The following is a 25161-nucleotide window of genomic DNA, read 5'->3' on the forward strand; positions in this document are numbered from 1 at the left end:
CCTGTAGTTTAGCATCTGCTTCATCTGAGCACTTTTTTATTGACCGAGTCACCAATGCTTCCTGCTTTAATTTTAGCTTGTAAGCAGGAATCCGGAGGCTAAAATTATGGTCAGATTTGCCAAATGGAGGGAGAGCTTTGTACGCATCTCTGTGTGTGGAGTAAAGTTGTTCTAAAGTTTTTTCCCCCTCTGGATGGACATTTAACATGCTGGTAGAAATGAGGTCAAACTGATTTAAGTTTCCCTCCATTAATGTCTCCGGCCACTAGGAGTGCCGCCTCTGGATGAGCGTTTTCCTGTTTGCTTATGGCGGTATACAGCTCATTGAGTGCGATCTTAGTGCCAGCATCGGTCTGTGGTGATGTGTAGACAGCTACCTAAAATACAGATGAAAACTCTCTAGGTAGATAGTGTGGTCTGCAGCTTATCATGAGATACTCTAGCTCAGGCGAGCAAAACCTTGAGACTTCCTTAGATATCGGGCACCAGCTGTTGTTTACAAATATACATAGACCGCCACCCCTTGTCTTACCAGAGGATGCTTTTCTACCCTGCCGATAGTGTAAAACCCGGCAGCTGTATGTTATGATGTCATTCAGCCACGACTGTGAAACATAAGATATTACAGTTCTTAATGTCCCGTTGGTAGGATATACATGCTTTTAGTTTGTCCCATTTATTTTCCAGCTATTGTACGTTGGCCAACAGTACGGATGGCAAGGCAGATTAGCCACTTGTCGATAAATCCTCACATGCCACCCCGATCTCCTTCTGCGAAATCTACATATTTTTTCCTACAAATGACGGGGATGAGGGCCTGTTCAGGTGTCTGGAGTAAATCCCTCTCGTCTGACTCATTAAACAAAAATTCTTTGTCCAATTCAAGGTGGGTAATCGCTGTTCTGATGTCCAGAAGCTCTTTTCGGTCATAAGAGACGGTAGCAGCAACATTATGTACAAAATAAGTTTCAATCAAAGCGAAAAATCTAACAAAATAGCATGGTTGGTTAAGAGCCAATAAAACGGCAGCCATCCTCTCTGGCGCCAGTACAACTTTATTAGTCCATGTTACGGGGAACAAAGGGAATTTGTTTTTCTGAAGGGGTTGGTCACAGATCTGCCAGTTCAGATCAAATCACACATTTTGTTGCCTGACTCAGGACTCAAAACAGTGACCTTTCAGTTACTGGACTAATTCTCTATCTTCCGCCTTCTAACACTTCTAGCATGGGCTTCCTAGGCAAAGTTCCCTTTACACTATCCCATGTGCGTAGCAAACATGAGTCTGTCTCATGATCTGGTAATGAGGTAGTCCTGCGTGCAACTTTAAAATCAGTGTCACCCTCAGCTCAAGACACTGACCTCTTGGTCTAATGGTCAAGACACTGGTTTTTCCCATAGGAGGCCCAGGTACAGATCCTGCCCATGAAATGTGCACACCTCTCCCAAAGCACAATTCCACTGCTTCCACCAATGTAGTGTTTTTTTGCAAACAGCAATGGTGTAATGCCCCTTTTTGTCTCAAACCCGGGTCTCCCTGCCCGTAGGCCAGTGCTCCTCAATTATTTTCTGTTATGCCCCCCCTAGGAAGAAGTCAACATTTCGCGCCCCCCAACTCGCTGCCGCGACTGTAAATAGCATCATTTGTCTATAAAATTGTTATAAGTACACCTCTGCATAACATTTTATCCTTATTAACATTAAAGAAAACAAAAAAAGAAAAAAGAAAGAAATATAGATCAACTTACAACAAATAACTTTATTAACATTGTTTTTAGTCTGTAACAGAAAAGACTTAAAGTGCATCAATTTGCCTGAAAAAAAAAAAAAAAATGTATCCTTATTTAAACTGTAAACATTTTTTCACCATTTGATACTGAAAAATAAAATATAATCAATAAATAATAATAATAATTTATTAAAAATTGATCAGCAACATTAACTCAGGAGCACAATATATGAAACACTTTGGCCTATAAAACAAAAATGAATAAAACCATTTGTGCTGATTTTTTTTAATCAAAATGAGGAAGTCAGGATTAATGGCTACAATGAGCACGTTTTGCAGAGCACAGCTTTTCGAAGCGGGGTTTGAAGCATGATACTGCAACTCTCAGCTCCTGCTCAATGTTTAGCTGGGACCTGTACTTGGTCTTCAGTGCAGCAACAGCAGAGGAGCCAGTCTCACAAAGATAAGATGTTGCAAAAGGAAGAAGAATGCCAGGATTCCAATTCCAACTATGTCACTCAGGTAGGCCAGTTTTGCCAGGAAGTTCTCATCACTAAATTTTTCTGCGAGGTCATACTTGTGCTCCTGCTCCGAAAACATTCTTATCTGCTCTCTGAGCTCAAAAACTCGGGACAAGACTTTTCCTCGTGACAGCCACCTTGCTTCACTGTGAAATAGCACAGCTTGATGTTCAGCTCCCATCTCCTCACAGATAGCAGAGAAGACTCTTGTTTTTAGTGGTCTGGTCTTTATAAAATTGACTACACCTACAATGTCAGTCATAACCTCACTTAATTCAGAGGAAAGGTGCCTTGATGCCAGTGCTTCTCTGTGTATAACACAGTGTGTCCACTCAGCATTAGGTGAGGCTTTCTTGATGAGTGCCCGAAGTCCTTTTCTCATCCCTGCCATGGTCTGTGCACCATCACTGCAAACACCAATGCAGTTCTCCCACTTTAGCCCATTCTCAGTCAGGAAGCAGTCCAGCATTTTGAATAGCTCTTCAGCTGTGGCTCTGTCTCTGACATATTTACAAAAAAGTAGATCCTATCACAGGGAGTTTGTTATGTCAAAACGTACATAAGCGTCTTTGAGTTTATCTACCAGCTGTTCTTTAAGATCGTTAGCAATGTCATTTATACGTCTGGCAACAGTGTCATTGGACAGAGGGATAGTTTTTATTTTTGCAGCACTTGCGTCATTCAGCATGACAGAGACCATGTCTAATGCTGCAGGCAGTATCAGCTCCTCTGCTATGGAGTTTTTTTTTTTTGCACTGAGCAATTTGGTATGCCACCTTATATTATGCTAACAGTGCTCGCTGGTTTACTGAAGTAGCATTCACAAAGCGGGACGATTGTTGGCAATATTCGGCACGTTTTCGCTGAAAAAACTCAAGCGGCTTGATTGGGGTGTAATGTCTTTAAGTGACGCCTTAATTTATTTGGCTTCATGCTGTCTGCTGCCAACATTTTTATACACAGTAAACATACCGGTCTTTCCTCGTCTCCCACCGTAGTCACAGTGAAGCCAAGCGCTACATACAACCTTTACCTTCTTAGCTTTCGGGAGACTTACGTTTGTCTCATTATCTCCGTCTCTCTCTGCCTTTCTTTTCATCCCTGTTAAATGTTTTTCCATGGTGTCTCTTAAGGGTTTGTTATCTGCACTTCATATCTCCTGCTCTGTACTGTGTGCTCTTGTTCGGTGCAAAAAAACCCTATCCCTGCGGCAAAAAAAAGCATGTTCCCCCTGGCATCGCTCCGAGCCCCCCCAGGGGGGCGCGCCCCACTATTTGAGAAGGACTGTCGTAGGCAAACAAATATATTTTTGTAAATTCCAGCGGTCGCCCCAAAACAGGTTTTGGACCTGGGTCCATCAACTGTCAAGCCAACACCTTAAGTGCTACTCCAATATGTCCAAACCTCTCGATGTGTTCACTCGGTGTTGGATTAAAGTTGCTACAGAACGTGAGTCAGCTGAGACCTCCTTCCTTGGGGAGAGCATGCCGCCACACTTCTTTATAGCAAGTCTTGTAGTGGCAAATCGGTTCAAATATGACACAACCAAGAACTTTGTGAAAATCAATATAGACTTTTAATACAACAGTATCATAAGCCGGAGCGGTCCGCGGAACACACACACTTTTTCAGAGCCCTCGCTCTGAGTTATACACCTACCATATAAGTCCCTCCCATATGCAAATGAAGTTACATCCCAATCCGTGCTTCCTGCTTGTTCAGCCCAATAACGCCCCCATCTGCTTTCCATTAGATCCTATTGGTGACAAGACCCTTGCTTTGACCCTTCACTCAGCTTAATGCGTTCTCCTGTTTGTGTGTTATCTAGGGTCAGCAGACGATGTGTCTCTTCTGTTTTTAGCATGCTCAGCTATACTAAAAATACTATACATTCCCCTTTCCTGTGGCCTGTGTTCATACCCTGTAATTAACTCCATGTGTCCCTTTTGGTGTCTTTCATCTCCTTTAGCTTTAGGGTGCCTAGCTGTTCTGGTCGCCTTCTCTTCATATGGTTGTCTAAGATCAAACAGACTTGTCTCCTGTGTTGTGATTGATGTCTGTAATCCATCAATTGGTCCTTTGGCTGACCCCCTCCTTAGACAACCTCTGACCTTTGTATGTCCAGCTGCCCTATGTGTTGCCCTCTCCCATGGCCCCACTCTGGCTTCCTGTCCTATTCAATAGACAATGTACCTTACCAGAATGGCAAATGCATCCCTCTTTTATATAGGACAGTATATTTATCCATATATGTACCTAATTTCTCCCACATAACCCCCCTCTGGTGCTTTAATAAGCACCAAAAACTTAAAAAGGACATATATGGAACATAATATCAACAGTCTAAAAATATATAATATATATATTATATAATATATATATTATATATATATATAATATCAACAATCTAAAAAAAATAAAAAATAATTACAAAATAAAACTTCCTAATCACCTACACCAAACATCTCTAGTATTTCATAAGAGTAAAATATCTAGTTCGGTATAGAAACAAAAAATAATACATTATCTTTTGTTAAAGCATGAGCATGTAAATACATAACCTTGTCTGAGGTTCTCAGCTACGCGAAAAATAAAAATATATATAATAAAGCAATGAGTCAAATAATAAATTGAATATGAGAAAACACTAGGCCTCCATGCAGTTACAAAATAAAATTGACAGATCATTCTAAATTTAAGCTTTCCACATGATTCTCCCTCTCAGACACCTCTCCAACAACCGTGATACCATCAATACCAACCTCTGTTAGAAGATTAAGGACATGGTCCGTAGACACTTGTAACCGGGATATCCCACTGTTACCTACATGTTTTTAAATATAACCTAGCATTTTAGAAGGCAAAACTAACTTTTAATTAAAAGAAACCAGATTTATTCATTGATATACCTATAAAAACATTTGACAAAACATACTAAAACACAAGGCCGTGAGCAAAAGTAGACCTTACATAACACCTCTTGCACTTACTACGGAAATGACCCTTTTTGTGGATATGCATCAGTTGACTTTCTTATGAATTTGGAATGACAGCATAACTGTCCATTTTCATCAGTATAGTGGCCTGGCCTACCCGGCACAGGATCAACTATCACCGGAGTGTCAGCTCTACTTACAAACATCTGTTTAACCGTTGTCTGGATCACAAGTGATTTCACCCAGGGTAAAACACAACAAAATACAATACCCAGAGCCAATAACCCCCCTTCCAGCATAAAGGCCGTCCTAGCAAACATGGCTCCCCATTTCCCCAATGCTAAGTCCAAACAATCCCAAACATGAGAGTCCACCCCAGCATTTTTCTTAACCTCTTCTCTTAACCCTTTAAGTTTAGCCATAGCGACAGCAAAGAATCCATTAGGCGCAGTGTTATTGGGAATAAAGGTGCAACAATCATCCCCGAACATAACACAAACTCCACCCTTCTCTGCCAAAAGCCAATTGAGAGCCTGTCTATTTTGCCAAGACATTTTACTGGGAGCCTGTACCTGTTCCCCCAACGCCGTTAAAGCCGAGTCAGTATAGTTAATGAATCTCTGTTGGTTATAGTATATATAATTAATCCACTCTAAGTTCTTATTTGGTGTTATCCACAAAAATATAGATTCAAATCCAGATTTAACTTCATCTCTTGCCTTGAACTCCCGAGGTACCCCTCTAGGCTGTCCAATTGCATCAAAGTATACCTCAGTGTCTTTCTCATACGCCCTCTTAACTCTAGAGTTAACATAACCATTATTAAATCACCCCATGATGACTACCTGTTGAATTGCTCTAACTAAGGTACAAAGACCCGTCCATCCCTCCCACCATCTGGCAGTACATTCAACAGTTTGTCATTCCCACACATCCAGAAACTATCCGCAATACTTCTGTCCTGATTTTTTAGCATAATAAGAGATGGCGCAACCTAAGTTATTTTACCACACAACCCTTTTCTATTCGTCACCAACCCTTTATCTTTATTCCTACGAACCCCTGCAGTCTCTAGTACCCAAATAGTATCACATTCTACAGTGGTGTTTCCTACACCAATTCCTTCGGTGTTATGGCTGTAAAAACCTTAATATTTACCTTTAACCACAGTACTTCTGTCTAATTGAGGTCCATTTAATTAAGTTTTAATGTCATAGGCAGCACAATCCTTGTCTCCTAATCCAGTCTCGTTTAACATGGTTCTTCTGCCTCTAGTGCTCCCTCGAGCAATCCTACATTCTATGTCACACAAGGGAATGTAGTATTTTCTCTGAATATTGAACATTTTACATTTAACACATTCTTCAAATGATGCAGGTTCAATCTGATTCATGGTGAGCACCCACTCGTCTACTTCTTTGGTTAACGTCAGGTTTTTGAGTCCCAAATGACTTCTCTCTTCGTTCGATGACATGTCCATCCACCGAATGCAATCTCCGGTAAGGGTTTGATCCTTTTGTCTTCTATTCTTCTGTTTCAGTTATATGTTGAGGTGGGACAGAGATTCTAACCTTGTCAGTCTTTTTAGATTGTTTGACTGGTTCCTCTCTTCTCTTCCTGGTTCCACCCTACATCTTGATTGTGCGTGAGTCTGTTGTTGCTATTCTAGCGTTCACTGTTACTTCTGTTATGTCAATATCATTGTTCTTCTATGGGTCTAACTTCAATTGTTCATTATGGAGACAATTCAAGAGCTGTTCAAGAGCTGAAAAGTCAATTTTGGGGAAATCCCCATTTCTTTCATCTTGCAAGATTTCTCCTTCTGCTCTTGGTAAGGCTTCTCCTCTGCTTTCTTCACTTGTTGTTCCTGATAAGGCTTCTCCTCCACTCTCTTCGCCTGTTGTTCCCTCCTCAGCCCGAACTGGGCTTCCATCTGGGAAGGCGTCCATTTCAGGGAAGAGATGTTCCCCTTCTTTAGGCGATACTGTTGATGATGGGATATGTAGGAGGGCGAGCCGGTCAAGGATCGATTCAGACAAGGTGGTAAATTGTATGACAAGTGACAGTTTAATTATGAGTAAAGATATCTGGTACAACGTATACGGGCCCATTTCATTCAGTTCATAAGGAACCAGCAGAAAATAAGCCCCGATAACAGAGTGCATGTATGTTATATACAGTACAGAAAGTAGGTTGAGTCTAGAAGTTCTGGTCTTCTGGTTGGTCCTGTTGGGCCGTCCGTCATCCCTCTGAGTCTTGTCGTGCCGTTCCTTGTCACACAATGTTCAGCTAAGAAGGAGATTAGGTGTGTGCGCTGTCCTCAGTCACACAATGTTCGGCTAGAAAGGAGATTAGGTGTGTGCGCTGGTTTCTGCAAGTCAAGGCTGTCTCTTCCTCCCAATGTGTGGGTGTATGTCTTATCTGTGTGTCCTCGGCAGTTAGTGTGTGTAATGTGTGTGTGCTGTGTGTGTGGGTGTGGGAGCTATCCTGTATGGGACCTAACATGTTTTACTGTGAAAATACGTTGTCTCAGTTATAGCAATGTTATAGCAGTAGGCTGGTCACCTGCATAAGAAATAGCACTTCCTTACAAATCCCTCTCTTCACGTCTCCCCAGAGACGTGACACAACCTAACTAGATCCAGACACAAAAAGAAAACTTTTCCCAGAAGGAAAAGTTTTGTGATTCCCTCTCTTCACATCTCCTAAGAGATGTGACATAAACTAGGCTAACAATTACAAAGTTTAAAATACCTTCATGTTCTCCATTCGATCCCACTATGTACTAGATTGGCTACCAGCCACCTAGGAACTTACAACCCTCATTTCAAAAGAGAACAACAGCTCATTGAAAAACAGAACAAAAGAAAATGGTGTGAAATTTAAGCCCCCCTTTTTGACACCCACTAGGGTGTCACTCATTATCCCTTATTTCAGCAGTCATAGCATTTCATGAAAAGAAAAACAAAACCTAGTAGGCACTCTCAACCTCATCCTCAAAGTCGGGCAGGTCATTAGCCAGCAGAGGAAACATCTGGGAAAGGGGGGAAGGGTCAATAGCTCTAGAGATAACCCTAGTGGTAAGGGAACGGATACATGGAATGCAACAGCATCCACAGAGAACCAAAATGGCCGCGAACACCGAAATGGAGACCAAAATGGAGGAGACCAGGGTTTTATATTTACCAAAGGCACTCATCCAGGAGTCCCACATTGAGGTATCAATCCCAGAATGAGATTTCATTTTACCATTAAGAGTCCTCAAACCTTCTAGGGCTACGGTCAAGCTACCATCGGAGGCTGTGTTATTAGGGATGAAAGTACAACACTGTTCACCAAACATAGTGCAAGCTCCACCTTTCTCTGCCGGTAGCATATCCACTGCAATGCGATTCTGGAATGTATTCTATCCACATTTTTATTAACAGTGCACCACCAACAAATGGAGGACTCAAACCCAGCTGCCACCTGATCCACCAACTTGTACTCGTCAGGAACTCCCCTTGGGACTCCAATGGCGTCTATGTACGTCGGATCACCACTAGATGGGGTGGTGGCACGCCTGGAACGTCCCCTCCAATATTCAGGGTTCACCCTCTGGACCCTAAGGATGAGGTCTCCAGCCTCTGTAGGGTAGATAGAAACAGGCAAAAGGAGAGTAACAAGTGCACAGCTTCCAGTAGTATTGGAGGGTAATTTATCAAACAGGACAGTGTTGCCACACCACCACCCCACATCTGCTCTGGATATTGGCCTGAAACTCCCAACAATGTTGATTGTATCCAGACACCAATTCCCAGGAACCTGTCCCACATTAGTACCGCCTCCCGTCATTTTGACACAGGTGAAATGTGCCCTGGCAACCTTGTTGGAAAACAATGGTTTCCTAGCAGTAGATTTAGTCATGGGATAGACAGCATCCCAGGCAGAGCAATTACAACTGGGGTTATCCGTAGTCATTAATGGGATTAAACATGTTAGAGTCACATCTGTAACAGACTTCTTAAAACACGGTATGATGCAAGCAGCACAACACATCAATAATAAAAATACAAGAATTAGGGTCAGAAATCCAGTAACCACCATACCAGTGTACTTACCAAACCAGGCTCCCAACCAAAAGAACAGTCCAGACTCCTCCACCCCCGCCATGGTCCTCATCTCAGCAGATAGTGCACCAAGCCCATTAAAGGCCTTAGCTATACCACCATCTGGAGTGGTGTTATTAGGAATATACGTGCAACATTGTTCACCGAACATCTTGCAGACTGTCTGGCAACCCTAGATGTGGCCTCAAGCTGTTCAGACAGACCAGTGAGTGCATCACGGGGGTAATTCACAAAACGCTGTTGATTATAGTAGATATAACTGATCCATGCAGTCTGTCTAGCATCCACTATGGCTGGACCTATAATAGGTAGTAAGTGCCAGAGTCCATCATTCCTACCCAAGGCCTGAAACTCATGAGGAACCCCCACTGGCACTCCCAACAGGTTAGTGTGTATGTCAACTACATCCTCTGTCCATGGAGCACTACATCTATGTCTCCCATGGGATGGAATGTTTTCAGGTCCCCTGGATACAGAACCCAACAGCTGTTCAGAAGTAACATCAACAATGGTCAGTGGAATTATCAAACTGGTCAGAGCACACGTACCTTGCCAGTCTCCTCTAAGAATGGGTCTCAGTACTCTTTTGGGTCCACATATCCACCACACATCAGCCAGACCACTAGTTTGGTTTAGGCCTGTAACTGGCCAAGTGGCATAAATGGTTATGTTACTGCTGCAATCAGCTTCAGGCAATCTCCCATAGTCCATGCCACTACCTGTACCCATGATGCAACTGTAATTGCCCCCATATGCCTTAACACCCCAAGGGGCCCGATGAGGAGGTACTGTAGGAAACACAAGGCTCAAAGAGGAACAGAGGGTTGAATTGGGCTGAACCTGGTAAAAACCTCTCAGAATACACAACCACCCCTCTCCTTCTCCTATAGCAAATGGGTGTGTAGCCAGAACAAGTCTAGCATGACTACAAATAGTGCAGTCCTTTCTTCTCAGGGTTTTAGCTGTGTACCTCATAAGACAGCCACAAATTGTCCCTACCATCAAAACCAGTCTCAGTGCCTAATTGATCAATAGCTGTGTAGTCTCTAACATTAATTACCTGAATGGGATTTTTTAACACAGTGGTGGTAGAGGAGTGTGTCTGGCCCTGGTTCGTCTGGGACCTCTGGTTTTGGCAGCTCCCTAATAGAAAACACACCCATCGTGTCTGTCCCGGTCCTTTGTAGTCCGAGGGTGTAAGTGCCTGCATCAGAGAGCTTAATAGTTTTGATGGTTAGTAGGATTTCATCACCTTTACAAAGTTCAACAGTGCTCCCAGGTTTTCCCCATATGATGGAAAACCTATCCACCTTTGTGGGATCCCCTATGCTATAAGAATACACTCTTCTCCAATCCTAGAATTGTCCCAAGTTGGTTATCATGTAATCCCCATATGGACACCCTCCCCTATTACACAGGTACACTGACACTCCTGTAAAGCCCCACCCTCTCCCAGAGAACACATCACTAGCAAGAGCCAGACACATCTTCACTTCTATGAACAAAAACAGGGGTGACAGGACAGGGAGGGTTACTTCATTCGAGAGATGGCCCCCGGAATCCTGTTAATTCCAGTTCTCCTCTCGAACACTGTTTATTGTTCGACAGTGTTAGTGTGTCCTACCCTCCCCCGTGCGATATGAATCCGGGTAGCTCTTTCAGCTAGCTGTCACCAGGAGTCCTTGTATGGTCCCCCCAACAAGCCTCTGGGACTGGATTGAGTGACTTCACCTGTAGTTCACCTGTAATGCATAAAATCCTGGACATACAGGCTTGGTTAACAAACAGTTTCTCATATGTTTTATCTGATTATATCTTTAGTTTCTTATCCAATAGGCCCCATCCTATCCTAGACCACAATTTACCCATCCCCTTTTTGATACCTGGCTCTACCTTACCTACTCTAAATAATGACTTAGGTAAGATTAGTATATTATCCTTCTGTTCTGACATTATCATGTAGGAGCGCCCCTTTCATTTTCCACATGTCCAATTCTCCCTTTTGTCTCCACTCAGTAACTGTTATCTACACATTCTGTTATCTTTGCTCGTCCTGGCTCCCTTTTAAAACTTCTCCTCTCTGCTCTCCAACCTTCAAGGTCTCTGCAGTGCAGGGGAGGGCTCTTCTGTCTGCCTTTTCCCCTTATCTGTCTGTAGCTCGTTTTCTCATGTTTCCAAATTTGAACTAAATGTCTCACTGTTTGGCTTTATCTAAACTCATGGATTTTTTTTTAGAAAAACATGTCTATGGTGGCACTTTCTAAAGTCCTTATATAGGTTAATTAAACCCCACTATAATTAATTTACCTTAAAAAATAAAATACAAAATTAAAAAAAACAAAAACCGTATTACCCATGACCACAAATTAAATATTCAAATGGCACCCCCTATATACAGGTGTTAAAACCAAACACAAATATCTCAATTTCTTCCCTGCCCTGTTGGCTCAAAATATGTCCCAAATACTTAACATGAGTCTACCATAAATAAAACTTATCCTAGCTGAATTTTCACACCACGTTCATCAGATAAAATATATTGACACTATAATGTAAATTTCACTGCCTTTTTGTATTAAATTACCTTAATATCAGTATTACAAATTACCCTAGATTCTCCATCCAAATGGCTTTCCAATGAGGCTGATCAGACCACAAAGGAAAGTTACAATGAAGGTCATAAGTCATACCACCCCTTCAAAGAAGTGTTTCTTACTATATTAAACAACATTCCTCTATCAAAAGATTTCACCTATTCAATTAAGACTCAGAAAATAAAAACGTATAATATTTCATATGTGAGTGTACCCCTTTAAGATATCTTGTCTCTGGGAACATGGAAATCCCCTTAAACCCAAAACGTTTGCTACAAACAAAACCTAATAATTATAATAATACCTTCAAATAATTTGTTTTAAATTTCCTCAATGTTTCATGTAACTCATTCAGTCTTTAAAGGATTGTCTCCCCAAAATGCTTTATACCCTGCCAATAAACTCACACAATTGTGATAAACGTGCACTGTCCCTTTAACATAAAATAATATCAGCCTGCAATCCACTCTGCGGGCCTTTCATTGTTCCCCATAATGAAAACAGATTCTAATGTTAGTATACCTTAACCTCCTGTTTAATTTCAGTGGTGTTATCTGAACAATCAAACCAAAATCAATAACCGGGAAGTACTTGTGTAAATTAATTAAAAGAACAAAATAAATCTACCTTATTTCTCAGCACTTGGTTAGAACATCACTCCCGTTTTACATCGACCACACCCTTCGCCCCGTCCCTAGTGTATATCTTATCTATTATTCAGTGGCTCAATTAATGTTTAACGTAAGTATGTTCAGATGTTGATTATGTAATTCTACAATATTAGTATAGTTCAAACCTCATAATATAAATCTACACACAGAATTTTACGTTACTAGAGTTTAACACTTTTTCCAACAGTCATGCACACCCCCTCAATATTCTATGATATAACTCTCATCAGCAAGCCTGCGACTTTTTCAACATTCTCACCGGTACCAGCTCCAACTGAAATACCTAATGTACCACACTCGCTTGGTCCCCGACCTCATTCATACCGATATTAGTTCCCGACTGAATATCAAGCGTATTTCATGCACCCCAGCAAGCAGACCAGTGGGAGACACAATGGCCCCGCCTTCTGTCCATTCTCCGTACAGCTTCTCACCCCGTCTCTTCCACTCCTTACCCTCTCTGCCTTCATTCAATTCTAGAGTGGACTTCAGCGTTTTCAACACCTTTTCTATATTCAACGATATTTTATGTACATTACAATACTGTCAACAACCTATGCCTTTACTAAAACTGCCTCACTCAAACTTGGTAGTCAGTGCGCCGACTTCACTACCCGATGTACTTCACACACACACCTATGCTTTATTAGGACCTTAGAGAGACCCTTTCCCAAAGGCTAAATCGGTCTCAAGTCCGAGTAATCAATTCAAATATCCGTCATTCACACTTGGCCCTGCCTAGTACATCACATTCGCATCATATGGCTTTCCATTCGCACTTTGGTGGTCACTCGTTACCCACCACTCGTACATGTAGTCCCAGACTATCCATTCACGCTTTGGTGGTCACCCGTTACCCACCATTCATACTTGTAGTAAGTGTTCTCTGTTACCACCTACCAGCCAGGCATGCTAGTACATCCCATACACAATGCACCATTAAGTATTGTCGATCAATAATAAAATTGCAGTTGCCAATAGAGATATTACTTTCTCAACTATTTTCCTATCTCACACATCATAATAGTTTAAATTTAGTAACTTACATCAAACAGCAGAGAGGGATTTGGCGACATCTCCTGAGGGAGGTCCGTCAGCTCATCTTCCCCCTCTGTGGGAGTAACCACCCCCATCATTTCTGGTTTCTTATTCAGTTGCACTCTGCGTGTCTCCTCGATAGCCCAAGTTCCTATTTTTTTAGTTCCGCTTCTGCTCTTTCTCTCTGTTTAGTCCCTTGATTCTTAAATAAACGGCTCTTGTTTCTTTCTACCTCCTTGTCTTTAGCTTCCTGTAATGCTTCACGCAACTCGCCTTCCATTGTGCTAAGCTGGACCCTATTTGGCGTTCCCCCTATTAAATAACCTGCCTGTGTCCACTTCAACTTCAACCCTTCCCAAACCTTTATTGACTTCCACTGTTCCTTTCCTCCTGACCTATCTTGCATACGTTGGTCTAGAAAATCATTGAATTTTAATTTGGGAGGTTGCGGAGTCGCCATTTTGAGTTTTAGAAATATTTTGCACACTATCTGAATATACTTAGCTCGTCACTGGCTTGCACCAGTGATGTATTCTTAGGAGACACTATTACTCGTACTCTGCCTTAACTCAGAGCTTCTCCGTCATATATCCAGAATTTTCAACAATAATGGTTTAATGATTGGATAATACTTTTAGAATTTAGGAAATAATAACAGGGTCTTGTGAAACTCCGTTTACATTTATACTATAGTCGATACACGAACATTCTTACATACATATAGAATTAACATATTAACATATTTTGCGACGTCTCACAATTATACATTTATCACATCATTTCACTGTTCATATACTATTTCATCATTCTCATTTCAAGGACCTTACTGGGCGCTGCCAGACCGGACACACTAGCCGGACTATCGGTCCACTAATATTAAACTTTTGTAGACCACCTTACCGGTCGCTGCCGGACCGGACACAAGCCGGACTATCGGTTAAGTCTATGCCCAATTATAGATCACCTTACCGGACACAAGCCGGAACGGACCCTAGCCGGACTATCGGTTGCAAATCTATATTGACTATTTTTATTCCTTACCGGTCGCAGCCGGACCGGTCACAAGCCGGACTATCGGAATATTCTATATCTACTATTACTTATCCCTGACCGGACACTACCGGACCGGACACAAGCCGGACTATCGGAATATTCTATATCTACTATTACTTATCCCTGACCGGACACTACCGGACCGGACACAAGCCGGACTATCGGAATATTCTATATCTACTATTACTTATCCCTGACCGGACACTACCGGACCGGACACAAGCCGGACTATCGGGATATTCTAATTCCCACATATGTTTACTTCACTGTCAATTTCAAGTCAATTATTTATGTTAAATTTACACAAAAATTCTTACCCACACTCGGTACTACTGATCGTAATTTGGTATGACTATACGACAATATGCAAAGTTCGATTTAACAGGTTTTGCTTACCTTATTTTGTGGTCGACCAGAGATCAGTTTCCCGAGTTGAGCAGAATTGTTGTCCTCCCCCGAAAGTTTTCACCTGTCCTCTGGGAACCGTCCTTTCACCAACTCGCCCCCTCACACCCACATCAACCACTCTGGACTGGGTCGTTAGTAAACCATCCTCTGCTACCAAGATTCTGTTGATGGGATATGTAGGAGGGCGAGCCGGTCAAGGATCGATTCAGACAAGGTGGTAAATTGTATGACAAGTGACAGTTTAATTATGAGTAAAGATATCTGGTACAACGTATACGGGCCCATTTCATTCAGTTCATAAGGAACCAGCAGAAAATAAGCCCCGATAACAGAGTGCATGTATGTTATATACAGTACAGAAAGTAGGTTGAGTCTAGAAGTTCTGGTCTTCTGGTTGGTCCTGTTGGGCCGTCCGTCATCCCTCTGAGTCTTGTCGTGCCGTTCCTTGTCACACAATGTTCAGCTAAGAAGGAGATTAGGTGTGTGCGCTGTCCTCAGTCACACAATGTTCGGCTAGAAAGGAGATTAGGTGTGTGCGCTGGTTTCTGCAAGTCAAGGCTGTCTCTTCCTCCCAATGTGTGGGTGTATGTCTTATCTGTGTGTCCTCGGCAGTTAGTGTGTGTAATGTGTGTGTGCTGTGTGTGTGGGTGTGGGAGCTATCCTGTATGGGACCTAACATGTTTTACTGTGAAAATACGTTGTCTCAGTTATAGCAATGTTATAGCAGTAGGCTGGTCACCTGCATAAGAAATAGCACTTCCTTACAATACCTCGGGGTCCCACTGTAGAAGGCTTCCGTCAACAGAGTCTGCCCCAACAAGTATATCATCAGGAGTGGCAGACATGTTACCCCCTCCCACTTCTGGGCTTTCTGGCCATACTGGAGGAAACTTTGGTTGTTTGTCTCTTTTCTTTTCAGGCTCTTTTTCCCTGGTCGGTTCTTCTGAGTGTGTTAGCCGATGCACTCGTTGTATCTGGTCTGCCATTTTCTTGATTCCTCCCCGGCGCTTTGATCGATTCCGCTGCTCCTGCTCCCTCCGGGGTCCCTTCTGGTGAATCAGCATCCTCTGTGTCCTCATCTCTGTATGGTTGTGTCCTTCTCTCCGTCGGGACTCGGGGTGCAGTGGTTTAGATGATACCACATCTTGCTTCCTTTCACTTGGACGGCCGTGTTTGTGGCTGTTGCCACCTCGTAGGGTCCTTCCCTCCTCGGCTGATCCCACTTCCTTCGGAACACTCAAACGTAGACTCGATCTCCTGGTATCACTGGGAGAGATCCTTCTGGTCCCCTTGGATCATCAGATGTGGAACCTCTCATCCTGGTTCAGATTTCTGCCTTCTTTCTGTGGGGCATTCATACTTAGAGACTTATGGCCTCTGTTCTATGATTACACCATACATTCTCTTACTTCCATCACTCATCACACAAACTGACATTCCAGCTGAAGCTGGAGAACCCTTCTCCATCTGGTTTCCTAAACATAAGACTTGGAAAACAAAGGACAAAACATAACAGTATTGACAATGTTATACGTTATGCATGACTGTATTCATGAATACTGAAATCTGAGACCATGACAATTCCCACTCTCTCTTCACCTGACTCTATGCCTCCAGGATACTTTTCTGCTGGACTCCACAAAAATGGAGGCCCTAATTGGCTTCCTCGTGCTTTCATCCAGTCTTCCCCTTTCGGCCGCAGGTTCTGAGAGGTGTTCCCAAACCATGTCATTTTTTACTTAGTTCCCCATCTGCTCTGTTTCAACTGATAAACATGTGCATAACCTTAATCAACATTATTCCTTCTTAAAGTAATTCAACACGGAATGGGCTTCCACATTGAGCCTTCAACATGTGGTTTAGAGTACAACTACCCTAACATATATCCTTATTCACATGATACATTATCAAATAAAACAAATAACCCCCAAACTCAACCCAGTATGTCTACATTAGAATCTAGTCTCTCTCTTTTGTTTTGTTTCACATCCTCTGTCATGGTGTTTTCAAGCTCACCCATTATTCAGCTGGACCTTACTTCTTGTGAAACTTATGCACCCATCATAGAGAGACATGACAATCTTTACCACTGCAGGTGCTGTAAGAAGTATATCCCCAGCCCGGTGTATCTTGATGTACACTCAGTTTCCAGAATTCAGCCCATGCCCTTCCATCTGGCGTCTTTTCCTGGGAACATACATACTAACTCATGGGTTATTTCCTGACAACAGACTTTCTTCTTAGAGCAAGATCACTAAATCTTAATTTTTAAATAACAGCCCTATGTAAACATTCTGTCTTAAATACCTGGCCTCTTGCCACAAAAATATTCATAATGATAGCCAAATTATGGTCCCTACCGTAACTGCTGCAAGAATAACATGTAATCAGTCAAGTGTCTTCCAGTTGAAAGAATATCCAATCCTAACAAAACTAAATCCTAAGCTTCTTAAACTTTTGCTCTAGTGTTCAAAATGCCACTACTTATTATTTTTACCATAATCTAGGTATGTGTAATGTTCTATTTACTTTTAGAATTGTGCCTATATTTTTACAAGACCAACTGTCTTTCCTTTTCTGTGAATGATCTTGTCTATTAATATACATTGTTTCTAGAAATAACACCCCTCCGCTACCATAACCTTCATGTATGAGCCCCCAATGTAGTTACAGTTTTTCTAACCCATAACACATAAGTCACTACTCCTAATTTCCTTCCATAGTTTGATACATACTTAAACATTCTCAAATCATTTTTAGTCAATTTATATCAGTCCCTCCTCAGGAAAAATATACACTCTTATTTTCCTCAAAACAAAAATACATTGACCAAACAAGAAAAATGGTAAAGTAAATTATAATAACTGCATATTTGCAATAAATTACCACTATTTGTAATGTCTTCTTCATCCTTGGGTGTTATCACACAACAGACTATACTTTTTATTCAATTACTTATGTCATTCCAATGTATTACTCCAATTACAATGGTATTGTAAAATAAAAGAAACAAAAAACTTTAATCTAATATTCTGCAAGTTCTGTCAATCAACCTGTCTCAGGATTAGTTTCCAGAGCTTCCCTAGGCCTAGTAAATTTAAACAGTCCTATATTCAAAACATAACTAAATGTTGTTTATAAATTATCCAATCCAATATTCAGGATAACAGTCCTTAGTGTTTACTTTAACTCAAATTTGACCTACTCAATTCAATACATCTCCCTTTAATAATTAACATTATACTAAAAACTTTTAGTACCAGTAATATCTATATTTACCATGCACCCTTTTACCTCTGTTTTTCTGTCATGAGTGGCCTGGTAATAAAAGGTCATTATCCCAATCCCCTTTAGTCTTTCTTCTCCCAGTACATATCATTCCAGATACAGTTCACAGGTCATCAGACACAGTTGTCCCACACTATTCAGCCAGTAGGGTGGGTTTGAGTTTCACACCCACTTGGTGTTATGATAGTCTCTCCAAAGCATTAATGCATTCTGACATTACATTTCCATGATAACTCCCTTATTCTACTGGCGATCTCTCAGATGAGTTACAGATTATGTAGTTATCATCATAACCCTTGCATAAACCCCCACTCCAATAACCTATTTGGAGTAACTGTTATCCCTTGTTTACATATATTTCCATTTTATATGTAGAATGAACAAAGCACATTTTGTATTTACCCAAAGACCATAACCCCAGGGAACTGATATGTTCTCCTATAACCCCATGTTAAATAAAAATAAACCTATTTGAATAACTAGTCAATTCAAGATTACAACTCTTCATCTTCTGTGATTCTACACTTTGAATAGAAACTGGTGTTTCTCAATCATTTTATAATTAAATCCCACTTGTTCTAGTGAAGTTGATCAGTCTTCAATGGAAATTCTTAGGGTTCAGGGCATTTGACACCATTAAAATGTTTTCACTCCCTTTTCTTTAGAAACAACTTAAATACATTTTCAAAAACACTTCCATCCTTCTGCATACCCAATCTGAAACTGAACTGAAAAACCCTCCCAAGGGAAATCCACTATCTCCTATAGGCCAAAAACACTTCCATCCTTCTGCATACCCAATCTGAAACTGAACTGAAAAACCCTTCCAAAGGAAACCCACTATCGCATATAGGCCAAGAATACACATGAGCTGGCCTCACTTATCCGGAACTCCAGTTATAGCCTTAACCAGATACTAAGATTTTGTGTGGCCAAAATATCTCTAACTGCTTTCCTCAGTACTACAGTTTCCAATGACATTTTGACCAGAGAAATTTTGACCTTCTGGTAAATATTTTGAAGCGGTATCGCAGGACTTCTATAACTACTTATTTTATTCAAACCTTATAAGCAGGTAGCTGTAGCCCTGCGCCCAAACCCAGCTCCAACATGCCGAATAACACACCCGACACCAGCGAAGTTCACAGCCCCCACCTACTTACTCACTAGACACGCATGCACATTCATTATACAATTTCCAAGCTTACACACATGCATGCAAATTCATTGAATTTCAAAAAGTTATTTCGTTTCTATAGTTTTTAGGAAATTTGAGAGAGAGAGACCTACTTGACGCTCCTCTTGCTGAGGCAGGATCTCTGAAGCGATCTACGCAAACATTTCACTGTTGTCTTACCTTAGCTGGGTGGCCACCCTTGTTTGCCCAGATCGTCCAAAGATCCCGCTGCCAGCCAAGAACGTTATTCAGTCCCTAATTCTCCTGGCAAGCTCGCCAAGTCTGTAGTGGCAAATCGGTTCAAATATGACACAACCAAGAACTTTGTGAAAATCAATATAGACTTTTAATACAACAGTATCATAAGCCGGAGCGGTCCGCGGAACACACACACTTTTTCAGAGCCCTCGCTCTGAGTTATACACCTACCATATAAGTCCCTCCCATATGCAAATTAAGTTACATCCCAATCCGTGCTTCCTGCTTGTTCAGCCCAATAACGCCCCCATCTGCTTTCCATTAGATCCTAATGGTGACAAGACCCTTGCTTTGACCCTTCACTCAGCTTAATGCGTTCTCCTGTTTGTGTGTTATCTAGGGTCAGCAGACTATGTGTCTCTTCTGTTTTTAGCATGCTCAGCTATACTAAAAATACTATACATTCCCCTTTCCTGTGGCCTGTGTTCATACCCTGTAATTAACTCCATGTGTCCCTTTTGGTGTCTTTCATCTCCTTTAGCTTTAGGGTGCCTAGCTGTTCTGGTCGCCTTCTCTTCATATGGTTGTCTAAGATCAAACAGACTTGTCTCCTGTGTTGTGATTGATGTCTGTGATCCATCAATTGGTCCTTTGGCTGACCCCCTCCTTAGACAACCTCTGACCTTTGTATGTCCAGCTGCCCTAGGTGTTGCCCTCTCCCATGGCCCCACTCTGGCTTCCTGTCCTATACAATAGACAATGTACCTTACCAGAATGGCAAATGCATCCCTCTTTTATATAGGACAGTATATTTATCCATATATGTACCTAATTTCTCCCACAGTCTCTCACGTGTACACACATCTTTGATGGCTTCACAGGCACTATCCCACTTCTGATACCAATGTAACAAACTTGGGGGTAGCTCCAACTGGGCCTCGAACCCCGGTCCAGCGACTAGCAACCTTATTCATTACACCAAGAGATCAGAAGGTGGTAAGTGTTGGGTTAAGCTGGCTACAATATATATGTATATAGGGTAATGTGTGATCTGGGTGAGGCAGCATTGCCACTAGTGCTCCCAACACAGCAAAACACAATCTTTACCTTCTTAACCTTAACTAACCTAAAGTCAAATACATTTAGACAAACCACCATGTGAGCAGCAAGTTTAGGGTTAATGGAGTGAAGTGGGTAATGGGTAGGACCACCAGTATGAACTATATGTCTATACATGGATGGATGCTCTTCATCAACACCATCTTTTCTGTGAAACTAGATATCAGCAATCAATCAACAAGACTAATGAAATGGGGCAAATGAAGACATTAGAACTGCTAAAGGTAATATATTATTTTCTGAAACCAATTTCTTACTGGTATATTTTGAACATGATCTGTCAATCCTGAGATCGACGCTCTCTCTCCTCCCCTTCTCCCCAACTCTCTTTCTTTGCATGTGCTGGGGCGAAGTTTCCCCTAGATACAGATCTAGGATCAGCTTCCCCTCCCCAAACCTAACAAGGACCATTCGCGGGGGGAATTCAAATCTGATCCAAAGCCAGGGTCTATTTGGGGAACTTGTCCCCTCCCCCACAACACGACAGGTGGATGCGGCTTCCTCAGTTCACCATGCTCATAAAGAAAACAGCAGTGTATTTCAGCTGTAAGTATTTTTAAGTTACTAGTGATATTATTTCAAATAAATTTACCTAGCTTCGTTATTATTCAACAATAACTCGGCCAATGTAGCTGTAGCGGGCTACATTTCGTCGATGCATGGAAAAGTATTAGCTCTGTTGTAGCATTTTGTTAGCTAGCTAGCGAGCCATTTTTCCTGGCTATACTGATAGGTTAATTAGCCAGCTAGCTGCTAAAGGTTGCTGGAGTAGACATTTCGGAATGGATTATTATTGCATTGCTTATCTTTGCTATGATGTCTTAGATGTTCTCATATGGAAGAATGTTGTGCATAATGTTAAATAACTCCATAGGAGTAATGTTAAACTAGCTACTGGTAGCTACCTACATTGTAATGCAAATGTGGTCCTAGCTCGGTTGCTTTCCTGTGGCATGCCGAGTTATTTGCACAAGTCACAATGTGAGACATTTTGTTTAGAGGTGATTGTATTTTGAAATGGCAGCTAGGGATAGGCATTTGGAATATTTCACTATTCAAATATGGATATCCGGATGGTCCAATTATATTTCTATTTTTTGTGAAAACATGTTTTATTTGCAGGACTGGCAGAGACGGTGCTAGAAGGGAAGGTTTGATTTGGAGAGACAGTTGTTGCTGTCATAGGTAATCTGTCATACTATACATTTATTAATTCATTATTTTAAAATTGTAATCTAAAAGCAGGAATCTCTCGTGCCAAGGTATGTAGCCAACCGTCAACCACCCCCTCATTTCCTGCATTTTAAAGTTGCAAAATCCATTTTTGAACCTGCAATTGAATGATATATACCCATTGATTCTTGAAGAATATAACTTATAAATGCCTCATGAGCTTAGTTCAACAGTTGTACCCCATCAGAACTCAGCATATAAGCTTGTTTTACTTCAATGTACATGTAAACAAACACTCCATAGCCTCAAAACATGGTTAAACATGGATCAATACACTAATGGGAGGGAAATGTAGCCTCAAAATGAGCTGTTATTGGCAGAGAGATTTCGAACTCTTTGTTATTGGTCTATTTACTTAGACCACCTGGTGATGTCACCAAGCAAGCCAAAACTCCACCAATGCAAAACCTGCAGATTTAGAATGTCATATGTAGATTGTATTTTCAATCAGCAACTATCAGGAAGTTACACTGATAACATTTATTCATAGTTTCATCAGCTGTTGTACAAATATGATACAAAACACCAGCTGAGTGACACCGGCTGCATCTGTGAGTATGAACCTGACAGCGAAAGCTCGAGTGACAGGTGTTCAGAACTCACACAGCCTGGTAATTCTGTGACGGTAGACACCGGCTGCTTTCGTAAGCAAGGGAACATCCGCAGTCTACCGTCAAACTTACCAGGCTGAGTGAGTTCTGAACAAAAATGTAATGTCGTTGCTTGCTAATATGTGGATTTGTTGTTACTCTTATGTATGTTCCATCCTTTTGTGTTTTTCAGGCAAGCCTGAGAAAGAACTGAGAAAACGTAATAAAGAGTCAAGACAGACACCAGAAAGAGGCCCAAGAAGACTTGGATGCAGGAACAGAGGACAGCGAGGGATGTTCAGAACTCACTCAGTCCGGTAAGTTGGTGAGGGTACACTTCGAGACTGCTTACCTGACACGGAGGAAGTCTTTTCTTTTTATCTCCTCTCCCTTACCTTCCCTATGCCCCCCTCCCCTATTGTGTTGGACCGTCATGTGTTTTAATCTTTTCTTTGTTTGCGATTAGGTTTGGAGAATGACTTCTCAACCCAAGACTAAGAGCAGCTGTGAGAAAGCATCAGTTTGGAAGCATTTGGGAAAATGTAAAGTGCTAAAGAAGGTTCCTGGCAAAGAGGATTGACTGTTATGGGTCAGAGCCAGCTCTCACAAACAGAACATGGAAAGACATGAAAACCTGGTGCACAACAAAATGCAAACAGAAAAGGCTCTCCGCAGCCGGTAAAAGGCTAGCATGCCACGAAGATGAAGTTCACACAGGTGAATGGGAGAGTTGTTTCCTCCGACACATTGGTGTGGCTGGCTTCCGGGTTAAGCGGGCATTGTGTCAGGAAGCAGTGCAGCTTGTCAGGGTCGTGTTTCGTGGAGGACGCATGGCTCTCTACCTTCGCCTCTCCCGAGTCCGTAGGGAGTTGCAGCAATGAGACAAGACTGTAACTACCAATATGATACCACGAAAATTGGGGAGATAAAGGGGTTAAAAGAAAAAAAAAATACAAAAAAATATAATATTATGGTCAGCCTTTACTTAATAGGCACTTATTGTAGTCATATTTTAATTGAATCTCTTGAGATGGGAAACAGTTTTCTATTTTCGTTTTTATTCATTTGAATATGGTCTTTATAACAGAAGATACAATTAGGTGAACTTTTAGTTATGAATATAAACTGGCAATATTCTAGTGGCCAATCTTCGTTGCAATAGGCCCATGAAATAATATCAGCTTTTATGATGCTGGTAAAGATAGTACCTTTACAGACGGCCCCTAACTGCGCAGTGTAACCTATAGGTTATACACTGAGTGTACAAAATAATAAGGACACCTTCCTAATATCTAGTTATCCCCCCACCCCCTTTTGTCCTCAGAACAGCCTCAATTTATCGGGGTATGGATTCTACAAGGTGTTAAATGCGTTCCACAGGGATGCAGGCCCATGTTGAAGCCAATGCTTCCCACAGTTGCCAAGTTGGCTGGATGTCCTTTGGTTGGTGGAACGGAACATGAGCGTGAAAAACCCATCAGTGTTGCAGTTCTTGACACAAACCGGTGTGCCTGGCACCTACGACCATACTCCGTTCAAAGACACTTAAATCTTTTGTCTTGCCTGTTCACCCTCTGAATGGCACACATACACTATCCATGTCTCAATTGTCTCCAGGCTTAAAAATCATTCTTTAACCTGTCCTGTCCCCTTCATCTACAAGTGACATCAATAAGGGATCATAGCTTTCACTTGGATTCACCTGGTCAGTCTGTCATGGAAATAGCAGGTGTCCTTAATGTTTTGTACACTTAGTGTAAATTGCACAATAATTATACATTTATGGATTTGGTTATGTAGCCTATTGTTGTCACTTTATTGAACCTGCCTGCAACCCACCCGCCTGGGGACTGTGGGTTGTGAGACAATCCCCGCATCACTAGCTTGCATGTTCTGCAGCCTTTTAAAGATAGGGAGAGGATGACTGGGATGCAGTTTGGCATTTATTGTCATGAATCTTGCCCTTGCGGCAGTTCTGCAAAGTGGTCACAAGCTGGCACAGGCATAAAGTAATATATGATTTTAAACCTAACCTTAACCACACTGCTAATCCTTACCTTAAATTAAGTCCATAAAACACAATTATTTTCCACAAATATTTACAATATAGCCGATTTTGGCTTTGCATCTGCCATATCTTGAGAAATTTCTGCCTCCAGGGCAATATTCATGACAAACGTCAAGCTACGACTGGGAGAGGGAATGTAAAATCGATAACGAAATAGTTTTGACAATTAACATACGTTTTATTATGAAAAGTACAATATATCCATGTACACATCAGATAGATGCTCTTTCTCTGCTACCTCATTCTATTTCTCTAATTCTCTGGTCTAGTATTCCCGGGTTATGTTTCAATTCTCCCTCCTCTATTTCCTCACATCTTCCTCAGACTTCTTTTCCTCCTCCTTACTTTCTCCAAAATGTTCCATCTGTTGTATCTTACTGGCCTTCTCTTGCTTCACTACTTTTTTGGCTTTTCCCTTTGTCTTTTTGA

General features: G+C 41.6%; 1 protein-coding gene and 4 long non-coding RNA genes across 6 annotated transcripts in view; 3 read left to right on the top strand and 2 right to left on the bottom strand.

The window, feature by feature from the left end:
• mks1 (MKS transition zone complex subunit 1) overlaps nt 1-25161 on the top strand; it is a 120962-nt gene that overhangs the window by 8186 nt on the left and 87615 nt on the right. The window lies entirely within an intron of this gene.
• Nucleotides 2860-9605, top strand: LOC149979172 (uncharacterized). Its single transcript, XR_016485070.1, has 2 exons — nt 2860-7491; nt 7542-9605. It is a non-coding gene; the product is annotated as an uncharacterized LOC149979172 (long non-coding RNA).
• LOC149979173 (uncharacterized) lies at nt 7231-17285 on the bottom strand. Its single transcript, XR_016485077.1, has 2 exons — nt 17147-17285; nt 7231-16824 (listed from the first exon to the last, which is right to left on the bottom strand). It is a non-coding gene; the product is annotated as an uncharacterized LOC149979173 (long non-coding RNA).
• On the top strand, nt 15422-23597 carry LOC149979174 (uncharacterized). Of its 2 annotated transcripts, XR_016485066.1 has the most exons (6): nt 15422-15538; nt 15589-21065; nt 21195-21387; nt 21964-22026; nt 22858-22981; nt 23131-23597. It is a non-coding gene; the product is annotated as an uncharacterized LOC149979174 (long non-coding RNA). The 2 variants fall into 2 exon arrangements; XR_016485065.1 differs by lacking the exons at nt 15422-15538; nt 21964-22026 and having other exon boundaries at nt 20950-21065.
• Nucleotides 23735-24471, bottom strand: LOC149979175 (uncharacterized). The gene is made up of 2 exons (XR_016485078.1): nt 23906-24471; nt 23735-23872 (listed from the first exon to the last, which is right to left on the bottom strand). It is a non-coding gene; the product is annotated as an uncharacterized LOC149979175 (long non-coding RNA).

This window comes from Oncorhynchus mykiss, chromosome 12, assembly GCF_057628025.1.
Source record: "Oncorhynchus mykiss isolate SJ-2025 chromosome 12, ASM5762802v1, whole genome shotgun sequence".
In the NCBI taxonomy this organism is placed as follows: domain Eukaryota; kingdom Metazoa; phylum Chordata; class Actinopteri; order Salmoniformes; family Salmonidae; genus Oncorhynchus; species Oncorhynchus mykiss.